We start from the raw sequence: 6,834 nt of genomic DNA, 5'->3' as shown, positions 1-6,834 counted from the left end.
GAGGGGGGCGGATTTCTCTCCCCCTCTCTCGGATTCTCGTTGGATTCAGACGCCGATTTGCTCAGGTAATCCCCCCTCCTTGTCTCCCCTTCCCCTCCCTGCCCTCTCCAGCAGCGGGCCGGGCCTCCCAGCCCAGGCGGCCCAGCGCTGCCGGGAGCGGAGGGGATTAGCTGTTATCCGGGGTAGAGGGGAATAAGTGGTAACCGGAGGTGTTTATTTCGCAGCCCCCCTTCCTGCTCGTTCGGGTTTGGCGGAGGAGATTGGTTCCTCCCGGGCTGCCGGGAGGCCCAGGCCCGGTGGAGAGCGCAGGCCCGCCGGCCAGCGCCTTTACTCCAGCTCGGGGATTAGAAAGGCGAAGCGGCTTCTTAGTGACAGGCCTCAACGCGGAGAGGAGCAGGAGGAGGAGGAAACAATACAATTAGCCGCAAATGTGCACTGATCCTTTGCCATATTTACAACTTCACCAGGGCAAGGAAGGAAGGTCCCAGCGCAGACAGCCCTCTGAAGTGGTAAAGGAGTAAGTGGAGCAATAGGGGAAGAGAGACAATGTAAATACCCAGGAACAAAAATACCACCTCTCTTCGCTGTTACCTTCTCCTTCTAACCAGCTGCGTTCTGAACATTCAAAAGTTCGAATGCATATGGATTTACAATGTGCAGAGGTTTAATCTCTAAATAATATAGCGATTGATTAGTGTATTAATCACTGAGTATATTTGTAGCATAAAACTAGTGCTTGTGGGATGATTGACACAACACGGACACCTGCAGACCCAGGAAATATAGGTAGGCGAGCATATTGTATCAGCTGCTCCACACAATCTCAGTGTCTATGTGCTGTATACATTGCAGGAATATGTACTAAATCCAGAAGAAATACTATTTTGTGCTTCTAACAAGCAGAAAACGGGAAAGGGATCGTGTGTAAAGTGCTGCGTTTATGACATTTAAGGGGCCAAGGTGAAGATGAGATCTAACCCGAAGTACTTGAGAATCGAACGTAAATTTAATTAAGTGAAAAGTGAGGAATGCTTAAAAAGTGTCATCCTTTCTTGTCAGGCCATATCACTTTGAGATCCTGAGGTTGTTATTGGCTGTTTGTGTCCATGATGTTTGAATATGTAATCAGGTGTCATTTTAACAGGTCAAATGTGTTTTGTAAATGACTGTTGATTAAGTGTCAGGTCTTTATAAATAAATGGTAGCTAATTTACAGTAAAGTAAATGTTGGACTTATCTGTAGTAGGGTTGAGAGTGTTAGTAAAAATTGAGGTAGATTTAAAACGGACAGCCTGTGAACTAATAAAAATACTCCTACAGAAATTACATAATTGAGGGAAATTTTAAGATACAAAGTTTCATCTTTCATATAGAAAGGAAATTTGTAAATGGCAAACAAGTATCAACATTACATAATTTGTCTGGTTTTCAGCAGGTTTTTCAGTTGTTCAGACAGATCTGTTGTAATAGTAAGTGGTTAATGTATCTAATAGAGTAACTTTCTGGTGTATTGTGTTTAGAGTCTTACACTAAAACTCTGCTATCGTGCCTCCGAGTGCCCTGATACATGTTTAAAAGGGTGAAGTTAATATAGCTGTCACGTAGAAGGCGTGTTTTTAATGCTGTAAATCCGTGTCGTAGTCAGTAGCGTGTCCGTGATTTGTATTGGTCAGGGAGCAGTTTGAATTTTAAAAAGCCTGAAGATCCTGCTGAGCCCCAATCCCGGCCTCCCTCCCTCCCACTAATCTCCCATTCCTGTCTTTGTGCTGCCTGGTCCTGTTAGACACTGTTTGCAACAGGGCCTCAGGCCTACGTGCGTGGAGCGGAACCATTTACACTTCGAAAAAGCAGCTTTTTATTTTTAAACTTTGTGAATTGCAGAGGGAGCCACTAGTTGTCTCTAACTGTCCCTATCTTAGTGTGTAGCAGCAGAATTGTTTTCTTTTGGTCCGTAGCATGCGTAGAGGCCGAGTGTAACTCTGCTTTACAGGAAAGAAAGGACTGTGCAGAAGTAGTTGTAGTTCTTGGGTAGTTTTCATCATCAGGAAGCGACGTTAGCTCTAGCGTTTCTTTCGTCGTCTGTTTCAAACAGCTCCCGTTTTAACAAAAACGGGTTTGTTAAAGAGAAGTGGACTTCTCTGACTTATTTTTCATTTAAGGAGGTTTGCTTTAAATATACGAGATATGAGCAGGAAATGAGCTACTGTAGTTATGTAGTTCCTGTCAAGTTTATCTTGCCAGGGTTGTGTTTACGGCGCCTTTTTTTTTTTTTTTAATCGGAAAGCATGCACTTTTCTGGTATGAAAAATAGGCATATTTATAGAGGGAAATTTAAGATGCTGTCTATTTGTGATTTGTAATAAGTTTTTTCGTTTTGTTCTTCTGAGCTGTATGTGATTAATCCTGAATTAGTTGCTTTTTCACGGTTTATGTAGTTGTAAATTTATTTGTCTCAGAAAAATATATTTAGCATACGGAAGTATTTAATGTGAAAATGTTTATAAGATCAGTTATTTTTGTTTTAGATTGTATTTTTTAAGAGTATGTGTCTGTGTGTGAAGCAGGACTGTGTCACTTTCATACTACTTTTTCCCTAATGTTAGGAGTTTGTACTGGTCCACTGTTTATCACAACAGCTGGCTGGCTGCTTAAGGAGTATGTTCATGTTACAGGAAAAAAAATTATTCTCAAGATGTTAGTTGTAATAATTATTTTAACTGAAAGAGGAAAATACTTTCTTCTTGTTGTCTTGAAATAAAAGATACTTTTGACTACCTTGTACATTTTGAATTTGTTTGCTGTGTACAGGTTTTCTTTCTTTTTTTTCCTCTCAACTTCTTAAACATATTACCTGAAGTTATTAAAAAAAAAAAATCTTTCCCTGAAGGCTTTTGCTGTCTTTTAAAGCTGTTCTTATACTTTTGAAAAATAAAATCATAGGAACAGACATACCAGGAAAATAATATACTTTTTACATCTAAAATGTTTAAATTTTGATTTAGGAGAAACAGAACAGGATCAGAGAAGCAAAATTGTGTCACTAAAACCCTTTGCAGATCCCTATTCTACGGAAGAGTACAGATACCCCTGTGCAACCTTATTGCATGTTTGAGACTCCACGTACATTAATGTTCATATGACTCTTCTTGCAGAATCAAGGCAATAGGTAGTAATTTCCTTGGGATAGAACCACGGGTTTTTTTGTTGTGTTTATATGATGATTAAGGTAATGCAGTCTTAATCCTAAATGTTTCATGTATGTATTCCTCTACAATATACAGAAGCTACATTTTGAAGGGTACTAGATGAAAAATAGTCAAAGTGTGAATTGATTTGAGCCAGGGATTGGTATAACAAGTTTCCTATTGCAAATTTCTGTGTGTTCAGTGGCAACTGTGATACTTTTATGTGTATATTATATTACAAAGTGTTAAAGACATGATATTGAATTTATATTAACATTTCATAAATATTGCACAAGAAATGTAAAGTTAGTGGATAATTGCTGTAACTAGAAAGAAAAAAGGTACTTCTGTTCTGAATATCTAGCCTAGGAAAGAAATTAAGTCTTCAAATTCAGAAATTTATGCTTTCTAGAAATTATTCTAGAGGAGTGTGTAATATTCATGAATGTGTGGACACTTTGACAACAATTATGGGCATACTTAATTCGAAAAATATGAGTAGTGATAGCTTTAGAATTTGGTGTCTGGTAGGTATGAGGTGGGTCATCTAGTGTTAGGGTAGCTATTTAGTGCACAAAATACATCACTAGAAATATTTAACATTTGAAAAAAATGGCCATTTCAATATAATACTGCTTATTTTCAATCTTGCTTTTCATATGCCTTTATTAGAAGTAGTACAGGTTAGACTAGCTTCTGATTTTGAATCATCAGCAGTAATGAACACTCAGGTGCACAGAGATACCTACAAGGAAATTGATGATACCTGTGTATTATTGCTAATAACGCTGTACAATCATGATCCTTTTTAATAACCAAAAAAGGAAGTCCTTTTGAAATGACAATTGTAAAGGCTTGTATTCTAAAACCCTTTAATATAATTCATCTATATTTGTGTTTTTATTTTCTTAGTGTTACAAGCGTGCTTCTTAGTAGCTGATCCTGACCCCCAAAGCACCTGTGAGAGAAGTGCTTTATGTTGACATCTGCTGCACCCCAGGAGTGAGGAAATTGTGTTTGAGGAGATTGTGCAGGACCTATGATTTGTGTCTCACTTCCTGTCTCTACTGTTCACTATGGAAAATCTCACTAGCAAAAGGGAGGGGAGAAAGGATTTTGGCCCAACTGTACGTAGAAACTAAAAGGAATTCCAGTCAAATTGAACATGGTTATTGATACTGTACTTGAAGGTGACTACTTGGTTTACATAGATAATTTGAAAAAACTATAAACATTGAAGACCATTTCTCATGTTAAAGTCAGAAAAAAATCTAGGAAAGTTCATTTTATGACCTTTAGTATTTGTACCAGCTGGTTTTCAGTGGTTTTCTGGTCAGAGATCTCAAAATTCTTTATATGGGTCGATATTTTAATTCTTCAGATTACTACTGTGTTTTGATTTGAAGCACTTTGGTTTTTGTAGCAGGGTGTATGTATAGACATGCAATGCATTTTAGAGGAACAGTGTCAAAAAATGCTAGGCTGCATGGTAAGGGACTTGGATAAGGAAACAGCAGGCTAAGATTACAGAAGCTAAGAAAATCCATCCCCCTTCTCCATACGCTGGGCCTTAAACTACATTATTGTATACCTCCTTACCCCTGCAGCCCCAATTCAATGCCTCATACAGTGCATGGGAAATGCCAGCTGACTGGTATGCTGTTTTAACCTAATTTATGTATTTGTTTTTCTTTGTCATTCAGTGTGCAGCCTGCTGCGTTATTACCTGCTGTATACATCCATATCTTTCATGAACACTGAAGTGTTTTCGTCTGTTAATTTGTAGGAGTTATCTCAAAATAAAGATCTGCACTTCACAAACATTAGAGAGCTTTTTTTATTTGCACATCTGTAAAATATTATTTCCATTTTACAGATGGAAGACTGAAACTGAGTCAAAATAGTGAGTTTTAAAAGTTCTTATAAATCTTGTGTAATTTGACATGCTTTGTTCTTTAGATTTTTAGAGTTACTTTACAGCACTTAGTAAGTTCATAACATTGTTTTCTTTGACTTTATTTGTGGTTGTGAGTGCACTGCATTTCAATGTATCAGGCTCATTGTTTCTCATACTGGATCCCTAAGAAGTATAGAATGAGTTTTTGCTCATGGCCTTAAAAATCTATGAAGTTTCAACTGTCTTGATCATGCCAATAGCTGGAAAAGAGTAGATTTCCTGTCCTGAAAAATTAAAAAGAATCACCCTCCATATTGTGAAGAAACCAAAATCTCTGAAAGTTTATCAGGAAAAACAGAGACAACAACTAGATAATAACGCAAATCCTGCAAGTAATTAAATGGCTTGCCTGCAATATTGGAGACAGAGATTCAGAATGTTACTCTGTTAACTTCCAGCAGGAGCTAGCAACCCTGGAGGGTATCCTAAGGATTGGTTATTGGCTGTTAGGGGTAAAACTCTGCCTCTTAAAATTGATAATTGTTGCAGTTGATGTAAACTGGCTGAACGGAAACCTCTGCAGCCTAGTGGTCAGACCATTTCATTGCGATGTCAAGTCTGTTGTCCAGCTGCTCTATGGCTCTGTTAGGAAGGCAACTGTTCTGAGATGTCATAATTGCATTCCTAGCCAGAACATTGCTTTTGCGATGTAGGAAGTCCAGGTGCAAATGCCTAATCTGTATCAGGCAGAGAAGTTCTTGAGCTTTTTTCTCTCCATACGGCTTTTTATGTCATATGCTCTAGACGTGGCTCAGAGGCTGTGAGTATATTATGGAACAGGCACAATAAGTAGTGCTCAGTCTTTTCTTTTTTCCTTTCTATATTTACTTGTGATGGAGGTTTTCTGTGAAAATAATTTGGTGGGGTTTTAAATTTTTTTTTTTTAAAGGAAAGTTGATTTTTATAAATAGCAGTTTACAGCAGAAGATCTCTTGGATAGGAAACTGGTTTTAATCCATTGGATTTATTAACTAGGTTTTATTCAAATTCCTTAGTAAAAAAGTGCAATGTCCCACAGAAGGCACCTCCTTTTACTCTGTAACTCTGATTTGTTTCATGACATGAGCCATATATGAGGCAGAGATCCTGTGAATGACAAAGAACAGTATATGATCATTTAATGAATGTCTGTCATAATGCACAAGGGACTAAATTGAAGGTGTAAACAACCGTAATTCTGACATTTCTTAATACTTTAATGCTTGGTTTTATAGTACTAACCTTTATTCTCTCTTTTTTTTTTTTTTTAATATAATGTAATTTATCAAGCTCCTTGAATGTAAACATGTGTCTGTGATAGTGCAACCCCTACCTCTCACATTTGAGCTATGCTGACCAGGTACTTGGAAAGGGTGAAGTTACAAATACTTTGTCTCTGAAATTTTGTTTTCAAGTCTTAGGTCTTAGTTCCCTTTTCTTGCGTGTTATTTTCCATTCAGATACGTTGCTTTCTCTTTTTCTTCAAATATGCTTGCTCAGTATTAAGGATAGGGGGAAGAATTTAGAGAGCCCTCATTAGATGCTACGTACAGCAGCTATCTTGGCACCGGTAGAAAAAATAATCTGGAACCTACTTTTTGTAGTCTAAAAGCTGCGAAAATTTCAATAAGACTCTTAATAAGACTATGGCAAGAACTTATGGGGAGTGCTTTGTGGAGATTTAAAATCAGTTTAACGTCGATTTCCCCCCCC

At 37.7% G+C, this 6,834-nt stretch overlaps 1 protein-coding gene across 1 annotated transcript in view; it reads left to right on the top strand.

Annotated features, from left to right (window-relative positions):
* LOC104079046 (nipped-B-like protein) overlaps positions 1-6,834 on the top strand; it is a gene marked incomplete at its 3' end in the record, with an annotated part of 121,114 nt that continues 114,280 nt past the window's right edge. The window contains exon 1 of the mRNA XM_009580928.1: positions 1-65. The remainder of the gene's footprint in view (positions 66-6,834) is intronic.

Source organism: Fulmarus glacialis, unplaced genomic scaffold (assembly GCF_000690835.1).
Source record: "Fulmarus glacialis isolate BGI_N327 unplaced genomic scaffold, ASM69083v1 scaffold847, whole genome shotgun sequence".
Taxonomy (NCBI): domain Eukaryota; kingdom Metazoa; phylum Chordata; class Aves; order Procellariiformes; family Procellariidae; genus Fulmarus; species Fulmarus glacialis.
This window is presented reverse-complemented; position numbering and strand designations above follow the sequence as displayed.